Source organism: Bos mutus, chromosome 25, assembly GCF_027580195.1.
Source record: "Bos mutus isolate GX-2022 chromosome 25, NWIPB_WYAK_1.1, whole genome shotgun sequence".
Lineage (NCBI taxonomy): Eukaryota > Metazoa > Chordata > Mammalia > Artiodactyla > Bovidae > Bos > Bos mutus.
In genome coordinates this window covers 16251059-16263630 of record NC_091641.1, presented here as the reverse complement: position 1 = coordinate 16263630, position 12572 = coordinate 16251059, and the positions used below count along the sequence as shown (strand labels likewise).

General features: G+C 52.4%; 1 protein-coding gene across 1 annotated transcript in view; it reads left to right on the top strand.

Annotated features, from left to right (window-relative positions):
- Positions 1 to 3556: 3556 nt before the first annotated feature.
- SBK1 (SH3 domain binding kinase 1) overlaps positions 3557 to 12572 on the top strand; it is a 53992-nt gene continuing 44976 nt past the window's right edge. Inside the window, exon 1 of the mRNA XM_070363081.1 lies at positions 3557 to 4370. The gene's annotated coding sequence lies outside the window, so the exon portion shown is untranslated. The remainder of the gene's footprint in view (positions 4371 to 12572) is intronic.

Below are 12572 nucleotides of genomic sequence, written 5' to 3'. Positions count from 1 at the left end.
AGAAGCCTGAGCCAGACTCCCCTGACGCCTAAGACAGTTCTGTGAGCGGAGCCTGAGCCCAGGAGGATGGCTGGGGCTGACCCTAAGTGCCAAGGGTTGCAGCCCTGACTCCAGTCCCCCAGAGCTGGTGGGACTGCCCCTGCTGATGCATTTTTGGCCCATAAATCTGGTGCCGGGGCAGTCCCTCTTGGAGGGGGTTAAATGGCTGAGATGCAGTGCTCAGACTCTTCCCAGGATGCCTGGGGCAGTTTGGAGATGCCTGATGACTAATCTTCTCTCTCCAGGCTGAAGTCAGAGGGGGTGAGACCCAGAGTCTCAGGCTCCTGAGAACTGGGTCTGAGCCTCCACCCCCCACCCTCAGCCCAAGAGCCAGACCCAGCCACCCAAACAGGAGACAGACAGAGCTTCACAGCCACTGAGAATTAAAACCTATTGATTTTCCCCATTAGCTAGAGAAGGCCATCAGAGTGCATTAAAACCAGGCAAAGCACCAGCATCATGAATAATTAACATCCACAAATGATAATCCCAGGGGGCCCAGGGGAGGGGGAGGGGGTGCCCAGAGGCCTGGGGCACCTGACCCCTTATGACTCCCACCCCCCGGGAGTCCTGGCCTGGCCTGACCTCCCCTCCTCTCCTCCTCCTCCTCCATGAATCTCTACTAGTCCTCCTGTCCCCTCTCATTTCCTGTCTCAAAGAAACAAGTCTCCAAGGCAAGCGACCTAGGAAGACAGAGTGCTGAGAGGGGAGTCAGGTCTGCCCAGCTCTGTTGTGTGTCACTGTGTGACCTCGGGGGAGTCTGCCCCTTTCTGGGCTCATTTCTCTGGCTAAGTCCATAGATCTGTGGTTCCGTAGAGAGGGACCAAAGCTCACAGCAGGTCTGCAAACAGAGCCCATACTAGGACCTGGGGCCTCTAGTCATCCTCACCCCCAGTCCAGCCTATAGGGTACCTTTAGGCAAATCCAGAAAAAAAGGTCACTCCCCTTGGATTGACCAGTTGGAAAATGGCACCCATCTGGGGGAACCAGTTAGATGAAAGTGTGCCCTCTGAACAGGCCAATTCAAAAGAGATCCCTCTGAGTGGACTGATTTTTTTATCTTTATTTTTTAATATTTATTTATTTGGCTCCACTGGTGTCTTAGTTGCAGTAGCTAGGAATCTTCGTTCTTCTTTGTGGAATGCAGGATCTTTAGTTGTGGCATGCGAAGTCTTAGTTGCAGCACATGGGATCTAGTTTCCTGACTAGAGATCAAACCCCGGCCCCCTGCATTGGGAGCTCAGAGTCTTAGCCATTGAACTACCAGGGAGATCCCTGGACTAACTTTAAAAAGACCCTCTTCAGGCTGACCAATAAGAAACAGGAACTCTTTTGAGTGGACCAATGAGGAAAAGGTGCCCTCCCCCAATGAGGTCACAGTTTTAAAGGTGGAAGGCTTGGCAGAGCAAGAGGTAGGCTGGATGTCAGCCCCCACTCACCGTCTGCCAGGTTGCCCTGTGCAGAGTGTGCAGCCTAAACAACTGTCTGTGGGGGCTCCACCTTTTCTGGGCCAGGGAGACCCAGATCTGTCGTCCCAGCCAGCAGAAGTCAGTTCACTGAACTGATGTTTCCTTCTAAGCTGCTCCATCTCCCACGCACCTCCTCGGCCCCTCGGCTGGCCCAGGTCCCCACTTCCATCCTCCTCCCACCCAGCTTTCCTCCTCAGAGCCCCAGGAGAAGCAATTCGGGAATGAATACCTCCTACATCTCTGACCGTGCCTGCATTTTCTTCCTGCCTTGCAAGGCACCATGCATCCCCCCCGCCCCCGCCTCCTTTTTTTTTCCTTAAAGATTTATTCATTTATTTTTGGCTAGGCAGGGTCTTTGTTGCTGCACATGGACTTTCTCTAGTTGCGATGACGGGGGTTACTCTCTAGTTGCAGCGAGCAGGCTTCTCATTGTGGTGGCTGCGGGCTTCCGCACTTACTGGCACACAGGCTCAGTAGTCGTGACGCATGAGCTTAGTCGCTCCACCGCATGTGGGATCGTCCCAGACCAGGGATCGAATCCATGCCCCTGGCACTGGCAGGTGGATTCTCAACCACTGGACCACCAGGAAAGCCCTGTGCATCCTTTCATGAGTCTTTGCAGGAACTCTGCCCTCTCTGCTGGTGATGCCCCACCTCTTGAGCCCCTGGGGAAACTCTATTCGTGCTCAAACTCAGCTTAAAGACCTTCGCTGCTCCTCACTCTCTTCCTTAAACATACCAGCTAGTTCTTGCCTCTGAGCCTTTGCACCTGCTGACCCTTCTTCCATCCAGATATTCCACTGGCTCCTCTTCCTGCTGGTCACAGCTCCAATGTCACCCCTGTGGGAGGTCTGCCCTGAACACCCTATCCAACCACCTCCCGGTTAGTCTCCCTCATCTCTCCCTGTTTTCTTTTTTCATAACCGTTTTCACAAGCTGAATTTTTCCTTTGTTATTGGTGATTCCAGGGCCACAATGAATGGCTATGCATGTTGTAAGTTGCAGAGGAAGTGAGTGGGGCTAAAGGCCACCTTGCGATCCACATTACAAGCTGGGTGCTGGGGAGAGGGGTTGAGGGGTGTGGAAGAGGTTGCACCTGCCCAGCGGGAGCGCCTTCCTCAATTCACACACTGCCAAATTTCAGCCCCAGTGGCTTCCAGCTGTGACAGGCAAGCCCACCAGGACAGGAGGTGTCTGCTGTCTCCGTTGCTGTATGTCCAGTGCTCAGCACAGTGCCCGGCACATAGCCGGTGCTCAAGCATATTCTTTCATTTTTAAAAAATATTTATTTATTTGGCTGCAATGAGCTGCAGCCTGTGAACTCCTAGTGTGGCACGTGCTTTCAGTTCCCTGGCCTGGAACTGAACCTGGGCCCCGGCATTGGGAACGTGGAGTCTTACCCAATGGACCACCAGGGAGGTCCTGCAATAAACATTTTTTCTAGCAAACAAACTCTACTCAGATTCCTCCACTCCCATCCACTCCTTATACTCTTCAGCAGAATACACCATGCATGTGGTCCATCTCTGGGGCTGTATATGGTTCATCTAGTGGGGGATCCCATAGGAAGCCAGTGACAAAACTGGCCCCATACTTGGTGACAGTTATTGTTTGTTAAGAGAATGCCAAGGGGCCCCAGGAGTGGGATGTGTAAATGAAGGAGTCTTGGGGATGCTCCCTAGAAGTCAGTGCCCTGCCCATGCCAGGGACCCTGCCCTGAGCCCCCAGTCTAATCCAGCTTCCTGGAGGTGCACGTGGTGAGGTCAGGCAGCTGGGGCATTCTGATAGAAATCCAGATGCTGAGCGCCGCACAGTCACTCACAGGCAGGAGGTGACATAGGAGGGTCTCTCAGCGGGGACGAGGGGGCTAGGCCAGGCTTTTGCGCAGGCAGATCTCAGGCGCCGCCTTCCCTCCGCTCCCTGTGGCCATCCGCCCACTGGCCTCCCAGCTCCGGCAGAGAAGGAGTTAACCTCCCGGCTTCTCAGCGTGAATGTAGAGCTATTAATACCCACAGCCAAGCCGGTGTGCCAGAGCAGCCGCTGCTGGAGGAGCCGGAGGAGCCCTGAGCCCAGGGAGCTCTAGTCCGAGCTGGCACTGGAGCCAGGAGTCCAGGGACCAGAACTTTTCTCGTGGACAGCGTGGGCACCGTGCCAGCCTCATCTGGTCCTTGCCTACCTTTCAGCTTCAGGTCCCGACCCTCCCTCCTGGAGGCCACCCATGCCACCCACCCCCCGGGGGAGAACAAACTTTCTTGGAGAAACCACCTCTACTGCCTGTACTGGCCCGCTGGGAAGGAGCAGACAGCCGGACAGCCAGAAGAACAGATGGGCAGGGCATCTGTGAGCCTGTCCTCCAGGTCGTGCCTCTGACTGGCTGCAGTGGAGCGGGCAGCAGAGGAGCCTCAGGCACCACCAGGGGCGGCGAGGGGCCCTACTGGACCTTTGTCCACCGGCCAGCTGCCTCTGAGTCCAGGTGGCTGGGAGCTGCTTCCGAGGGCCCAGCCCTGGGGCTGGAAGGTCCGTGGGTCAGGACAGCGGATCCCATCAGATAGAGCCACAGGCTCTCCCGCTCACCGAGGCGACGGGTAACCTGAGTGAAAAGGCACAGGTGGCAGGTGGGCAAGCGCAGGCGCAGGGTCCTGAGGCCAACAGGCTACTGACCCTGGAGCACGCTGGCTCGGGGAGCCCTGCCCAGACGAGGGACGATGCTGTCGAGGCCGCCACCAGCCACCCCTGCCCCGTCCTGGAGCTGCCTCCGGCCTGGCCCCTGCGCTGTGGGAAGGAGGATGTGCCAGCCTTCTGCTTCGTCTGTTTCCACAGGGAGGAGGAGGAGGAGCTGCTGGAAGAGGTCCCACTGCAGAGGTCAGTGCCCGAGGTGGGCAGTGGGTGGGCAAGGTGAGGGCACAGGGCTTGGGAAGGGGCCTCTTGGGGGCCGGGGATCCTGCTTCTGAGTTCCTCTGTCCACTGCTTACCAGCCCCGCCCCCTCCCTGTGTCAGACTCCCAGATCTCTCACCAGGGTATCCCCACAGCCTCCTCCCTGTCTCTCCCATCCTGCCCCCACAGTGACCCTCTTGTGCTTTCCCCCTGTGGTCATGTCCCCTATGCTTAGAGTCTTCCATGACTCCTGGCTCCTACACAGTGAAGTCAACACTCAGCTGGACATTCAAGGCCTGTGAGATCAGATCAGCCCCACCCACCTCATCTTCACTCTACTCTCCTGTATTCACCCTCCATGAAACCCTGCCCAGACTTGCCTTCCCCTAGCTCCCCTCCTTCCAAGCCCAGCTGCCATAACTCCTCCTCCAGGAAGCCCTCCAGGAAGCCCCTGCCCCATCCAAGCTGAGAGTCACCTTTCCTCCCTACACTGTACTGACACTTTTTAGTGTTAGGTTTTTGTTGAATTAATAAGTGAAAATGTCTTCATGTGCATACGCATGCATGTGTGTGTGTGTCTGTATAAAAGGGAGGGGAGGGGATGGAAGGCTTGTGTGTCTAGGTGATTGGGTATTTGGGGGTGAGTGTGTGTGTGTGTGTGTACATGTTTGTGGCACTAGGTGTGAGCTCTATGTACTCGTGGTAGGGGGCAGGGTGTGCACTGGGCCGGGGGTGGTGAGGGATTCATGCCCTACAGATCAGGGTCTCTTTGGCCACCTCTCCCCACCCCCACCTTCAGGGAAACCCAGGCTCCAGCCAAGTTCATTTCCCAAGCTGTGACCACAGGCTCCGGGAATAGATGGAACATCTGTAGGGGAGACAGGGGTCACCTCTGCTCCAGCCCAGCCAGCCCACACCTCCATCACCACCTGAGTCAGCACTGCCCTGGGTGGGGAGAAGGGCAGGCTCAGTGCCAGCCCAGGTGTGCCCTCCCGGCCCCTAGCAGGAGGGCAGGGGCTCCTGCAGCCTGGGACAGGCTCCTCCCTAAATCTCACTGGTGGACCTGGGAGGGTCATTTGTCTTCCATGGGCCTCTGTCTTCTCATTTGTGAAACGGGGCTACTCTGTGCATGGTGGTCAGTTCATCATTCAGCAGTGACTGAGTACTCAGAGCGCCTGGACCCCAGAGCTCTTGGGGTCCAGCCTGCTAGGAGAGACCTCGATCACACGGATCAGTTTGGCAGTGATGGGCGCTGGTTGGGCATGAGTGCACTGTGCTCAGGGAGTGAGGGGGACAGATTGACCACCCCTGCCCACAGGAACCCTGGGAGCCCCTGCAGGTCTGTCTTAAGGACAGGTCCTCTTCCAGGTACAGAGTGAAGTTTTTTTAAAACTTTTTATTTTGTATTGGAGTATAGCCAGTTAACAAAATTGTAATAGTTTCTGATGGACAGCAAAGGGATTCAAACATATATACGCATGCATGCTTTCTCCCCCAATACCCTTCCCATCCAGGCTGCCACAAAATACTGAGCAGAGTTCCCTGTGCTACACAGTAGGTCCTTGTTGGTTATCCCTTTTAAATAGAGCAGTGTGTACCTGACCTCCCCGAACTCCCTAACTATCCCTTCCCCCCATCCTTCCCCCAACCCTGGCAACCATAAGATGGTTCTCTACGTCTGTGAGTCTAGGAGTGAAGTTAAGGAAAGGCCATCCAGGCAGCGGGGATGGAGAGAGAGCAAAGATCTAGTGAGTCGAGAAAGAAACTGTGTGGGCGTGGCGCGCATGGGGCTGGGAGGGTCTGCAGGGGTCAGGTCACCAGGGGTCTTGACTGCTGAGCCCAGGACTTGATCTGTAGGTGATGGAGCGAGCTGTGGGGAGGGCGTTGAAGCAAAATGGAACGAGTTAGGTGATTCAGTGAGACCACAGGTGTGGAAATGTTTCCCGAACAAAACAATGGACTCCTGAGAGCATCACTGTTTTCATAATAGGAACTCAAAATGCTCGTTGAATGATTGAATGGATGGATGGATGGATGTGATGTGGGGAGATGGAACATCAGAATCACTGAGCTGATTGTTAAAAAATACACACTCCCAGGCCCTGCCCTGGAGACTTCGTGGCCTCACGTCTCAGAGGGGAGGAATGTATATTTCTAATCAGCCCCCCACCAGGTGGGGCTTCCCTGGTGGCTCAGTGGTAAAGAAGCCACCTGATTGAGACTCAGTTTAAGGCAACCCGCTCCAATTTTCTTGTCTGGGAAATCCCTTGGACAAGGAGTCTGGTGGGGCTACAGTCCATGGGGTCGCAGAGAGTCCGACAGGACGGAGTGATTAAACAATAACCACCACCAGGTGGGCAGCTTGAATAAACCAGCATTTGGGAAACCCCAGAATGAGACAGGGATGGGCTCTAGAGTCAGGCAGTCATGAGATCCTGCCCTCTTCCCTCATCCCCCCATCTTCCTCCTCCATTTCTGGGGACTCCTCCTGTAGGACATGCCCCTCAGCCTCTTGTCCTGGCAGTATGGTGACCTGCGTTGGCAGAATCTGGTCTCCTTTCCAGCTGGTGGGTACTGGCCCTTTAAGATCTGGAGAGGGGACACCACCAGGCTGGGCAAAGACAGTGACCACAGGTGCCAGGTGGTGAAGCTAAAAATACTGAGTGATGTGGACGCCCAGGCTGCAGGAGCCAGGCAGTGCTAGTGGGTAGTGTTGGCGGGGGGAAGTTCTGGAGTGTTTCTTTCCTACTGGAGGAGGGGCAGTGAGCAGTGAGGTTTGGTGGGGTCACCTTGGGGGTTTAGAGGAGCCTGCTCCCCACCCCCACCACTCTCAGCCTTTCTCCAGCCCCTGGAAGGCACCAGGTTTCACTCCCAATTTGCTGCCGTGTTTAGCCGCCCCAGGGAGTGCTAACTCGGCAGCATCCTGCTTCTCTGGGAGGCTGGGGAAGTCCTTTCTTCTCTTTGAGCCTCTGTAAAATTAAAGAACTGCTGGGGCGCTTTTAGGGACAGAGATGCAAGAAGGGATGTAGGGAGACCAGTTCCCTCATTCGTGGATTCAACAAAGATTCCCCAAGGCTTCCCAAGGACTAGAAGCTGAGGCCAAAGAGATGAACAGGAATCAGGCATTTCCCTGGAAGAGCCAGAGAACACACACTGAAACAATGGCTTGCCGCACAACGTGCTGTCATTGAGGTGTGAACTCCGTTTCTGTTTGGGGCTGAAGTGAGAATCCGCCCCCACCAAGAACTCATCTGCATTTAATGAGAACTTGTCAACAAAAGCATCACCCACCAGCCATCTCTATTTGATGTGTGATGCGTGATTAGGTGAGGCTCCACTGACGAGCCTGGAACCACGTGTGCATCAACGGGCAGACCCTCCCGGGCTGCTCCTGCAAGGTCCAGAGAGGGCCGGGCGGGGTCGGGGGAGACTCTGCTCCACTCCATCTTTTGGGGACCCAGGCACCGCCCACCTGTGATGCTGTCATCAGCCAGGGCTTTAGAATCCACTGGATTCTCTGCTTCCACGGGCAGCTGAAGAAGAAGGGTGGAGATCACATGGAAGGGTTTTCCAAACCAAAGCTGCAAGTGGCCTACTTCACTCCTGCCCACGCTATGTGGCCAGGGCAGCTAATTACAAGAGAAACTCGGAAACGTAGTCCTGTTGTGAAGATGATATGTTTGGTATACATGAAAGCACTTGGCACAGAAGAGGTGCCCAGCGCGTTCGTGCGGAAATTCTGCAGACTTCACTGAGCACCCTCCATGGACTAGCCCTAGAAATTGGACAGAGAAAACACATCTCACTGCTCTCACTGGAATTTTTTTTTTTTTTTGGCCCTGCAGTGCAGCACGCAGGATCTTAGTTCCCTGATCAGGGATTGAACTCATGCCCCTTGCATTGGGAGCATGGCGTCTTAACCACTGGACTACCAGGGAATTCCCTCTCGTTGAGCTTTTATCAAAGCGGGAGTCAAACAAAACCCAAGTAAACAAACAAATACAATCATCCACATTCAAAACCCACTGTTGGGACTTCCCTGGTGGTTCAGTGATGAAGAATCCGCCTTGCAATGCAGGGTACATGGATTCAATCCCTGCTCAGGGAACTAAGATCCCACATGCCGCCTAGCAAGTAAGCTTGGGTACCACAGCTACTGCGTCCATGCACAACAAAAACACCCCACGTGACACAACGAAGATCCCGCGTTCTTCAACTAAGACCCAACGCAGTCAAACAAATAAACAAATATTATATATTAAAAAAAAAGAGATACTGTTAAGGAAATTACCAGAGGCATGGTAGGGAGACACCCAGTTGGCATAAGGGGGAGGGGCTGCTGCTGCTGCTAAGTCACTTCAGTCGTGTCAGACTCCGTGCAACCCCACAGATGGCAGCCCACCAGGCTCCCCTGTCCCTGGGACTCTCCAGGCAAGAACACTGGAGTGGAGGTAGAGACAATTCATCTGAGACCTCAAGAAAGAGAAGGAGCCGAGCAGAGTTGGGGGAGAAGTATTCCCGGCATAGAGAATAGGGAGTGCAAAGGCCCAGAGGCAGGTTAGAGTTGGGGAATGTGAGAAAAGACCAGGTCAGTATGGCCAGGGCAGGTAAGTGATGGGGAGAGAGACATGGGCAATGAGGGGAGACGGGAATGGGCTGGATCATACAGGCCTTGTGGGCCTTCATGCAGAGGATGGATTTTTTTCTGGTATAAAATGTGACTGGAAAAGCTTCAGAGACTTTTGAGTAGGGGGAAGTGGCATAAGTTGATTGGCATCTTAAGCGATCACTTGGGCTCCTCTGGGGAGAATCCATGGCAGCCAGGCCAGAGCGGACACTAGAAACCAGTGTGGAAGTCATGGTGGTGATGGAGGGGGCCACGGTGTCAGCCTGGACCAAGGTGTCCCTAGGACGTGGGAGAAATAGATACTTTCTAGATATGTTTAGGAGACAGAACTTGCTGATGGGTTAAAAGAAGGGAATCAGGGATGAATCTGAGGTTTCTAGGTTGGATAAATGTGTGGATGAGGGGAAGGCTCAAGGGTGGGAAGAGATATAGTGGGAAATTCAGGAATTCAGCCATGGAGGTTCTCAACCTAGAAGCACATGAGATGCCCAAGTGAAGATGTCAAAGGGAGACTTGGTACTAAGAGACCGGAGCTCAAGGTGGGAGTCTGTGGGCTGCCTAGGAGATGTCAGAGACTTTGGCATGAAGGTGGCTCTGAAAGCCATGAGGTCACACTGGAGAGTCAGAGGAGAGGCCCCAGGACGGAGCCCAGAGGAACACTACAAACGTGAGGTCACGTGGAGGAGATGCTAGCCAGAAATAAAGTAGGAGGAAAACCAGGAGCGTGGGTAGTCATGGAAACGAAGAGACGAGTGTCTCAAGGCAGAGAGAGAGGTGGACAACTGGCTTCAAAGATGCCGAACAGCCAAGGAAAAGGAGACTAGATCTAGCAGCACGGAAGTCGAAAGTGACCTGGATAATTACAATTCCTGGCGGGGTGGAGACAGGAGCAGGGTTGAGTGGAGACTTCCGGTTAAAAATGGTGGATTGAACACACACATTTAAGTTCTCTGTGTCCTGAAACCCCATGAAAAAGAAATGAGTGGGTTTTATTTTTTTCTTTTCCATTATGATTTATTACAAGATATTGAATATAGTTCCCTGTGCTATACATCAGGACCTTGTTGCTTATCTATATAATATATAGTAATGTGTATCAATTAATCCCAAACTGTTAATTTATCCCTCCCCCCACTTTCCTCTTTGGTAACCACAAGTTTGTTTTCTATGTGAGTCTGTTTATGTTTTGCAAATAAATTCGTCTGTATCATATTTTAGATTTCACATATGTGATATCATCTGATACTTGTCTTTGTCTGACTTACTTCATTTAGTATGATCATCTCTAGATCCAGCCCTTTTCCTGCAAATAGCATTATTTCATTTTTACAGCTGAGTAATATCCCACTGTGCATAATATACCACATCTTAGTTATCCATTTGTCTTGTCAGTGGACATCGAGATTGTTTCCACATCTTGGCTATTGTAAATAGTGCTTCTATGAACATTGAGGGTATTCTTGCCTGGAGAATCCCAGGGACAGGGGAGCCTAGTGGGCTGCTGTCTATGGGGTCGCACAGAGCCGGACATGACTGAAGTGACTTAGCAGTAGCAGTATCTTTTCAAACTAGGGTTTTCTCTGGATATATGGCCCAGAAGTGGGAATGTAGGGTTGTAGGGCAACTCTATTTTTAGCTTTTTAAGGAAACTCCATACTGTTGTCTACAGCGGCTGCATCGATTACATTCCCACCAACAGTGTAAGAAGCCCTTCTCTCCACGTGTGAGTGGATTTTAAGGTGCATTTATTCGTCTTTTGTTGCCACCAATACAAACTACTGCAAACTTAGTTGTTTAAAACCAAATTGATTATATTACTGCCTATATGTCAGAAGTCCAACACGGGTCTCCCTGGGCTAAAGTCAAGATGTTGACAGGGCTGCTCTTGGGAACTCTTTCTGGAAGAACTTTCTGGAAGTTCCAGGGGAAAATCCACCCCCTTATCTTTTTCAAGGTACCGCCTTCCAGAGGGCCCCCCTCCTTCCAGCGAGGCAGCGTCTCTCTGGCCCTGCTTCTCTCACCATCTTTCTTGGACCACAGCTGGGAAAGGTTCTCAGCTTTTAATGCTGCATGCTATTATCTTGGGCTCACCTGAACAAGCCAGGATTATCTTCCCATCTCAAGGTCCTTAACCCTAATCACACCTGCAAAGCCTCTTTCTGTCACCTAAGGTAACATACTCCCAGGTTCTGGGGATGACGACATAGACATTAATGGAATTAGGTGGGGCATTATTCTGCCTCCCACAGCATGAATCAGCAAGGACTTATACAGTGAAAAAGGAGACAAGAGCAACACGACGTTGAAATCTAGAAAACAGATGAACATGGTGAGGGATATAGCTGTCCGGTGACGCGGCACCTCAAGTGAACCCTAAACTGGGCATGAGAAAAAAAAAGGGGGGGCGGCACCACAGTTTCCACCACAGAACCTCAAAGGCCCTAGTGTTAATGGACTAAGTACCTCTGGGAGGGGGAGTAAAGCTAGGGCCAAAACCAGGAGGATTGGTCTAAGAAGGGCTTTAATTCTCAGATTTCTTTCTCTGCTCAGCTCCACGGGGCAGCTGCCCCTCCCCCACCCTGACAAAGACTGAAGGCTTATTCCCCAGAGAGGATAAAACACAGGGTCTGTGAACTGGAGGACAGGGCACCCTGAGGATAAGGAGGAGTTCTATGCTCTACTGGAGGGATTATTTGAATATTTGCATCTTGAACGTGGGGTGTCCTGCCCCTGCCCCCCATCTGGAGCGTCCTGCCCCGCTCAGCTCCCAGCACAGTGAAATCTGGTCCAGACTCTCCAGGCAGGACACAGCAGAGTTCACTCCCTTCAGCCTCTGAATATATTGACGATGGGTATTTTGTTCTTGCTGGTCTCTAATTTCCTGTTTTCGTTTTCTTCTCTCCCTGCGTGCATGCGAAGTTGCTTCAGTCGTGTCCAACTCTGTCCATGGAATTCTCCAGTCGTGAATACTGGAGTGGGTTGCCATGAGCTCCTCCAAGGGATGCTCCCAACCCAAGGATCATACCTGTGTCTCTTCTGTCTCCTGCATTGCAGGCCGGTTCTTTACTGCTAGTGCCACCTCGAGAGCCCCCCAAAAACTACTACTACTATACGCAGAGATTTAGGAACATATATTGTAACTATTAAATGAAAACTAGATGCTATTTTGAAAGAAAACGAACCTCCAAGGATGAACAAAAAAGTTCCTAATTTAAGAATGTTATAGCAATGGGAGTTTGGGGTTAGCAGATGCAAACCAGTATACGTAGAATGGATACACTACAGGTCCTACTCAACAGAACAGGGAACTGTCTTCAAGATCCCGTGGTGAGTCAGAATGAAAAAGAATATATATTATATATGTATATATGTACATATATCAGAGAAGGCAATGGCAACCCACTCTAGTACTCTTGCCTGGAAACTCCCATGGATGGAGGAGCCTGGTAGGCTGCAGTCCATGGGGTCGCGAAGAGTTGGACACGACTGAGCGACTTCACTTTAACTTTTCACTTTCATGCATTGGAGAAGGAAATGGAAACCCACTCCAGTGTTCTTGCCT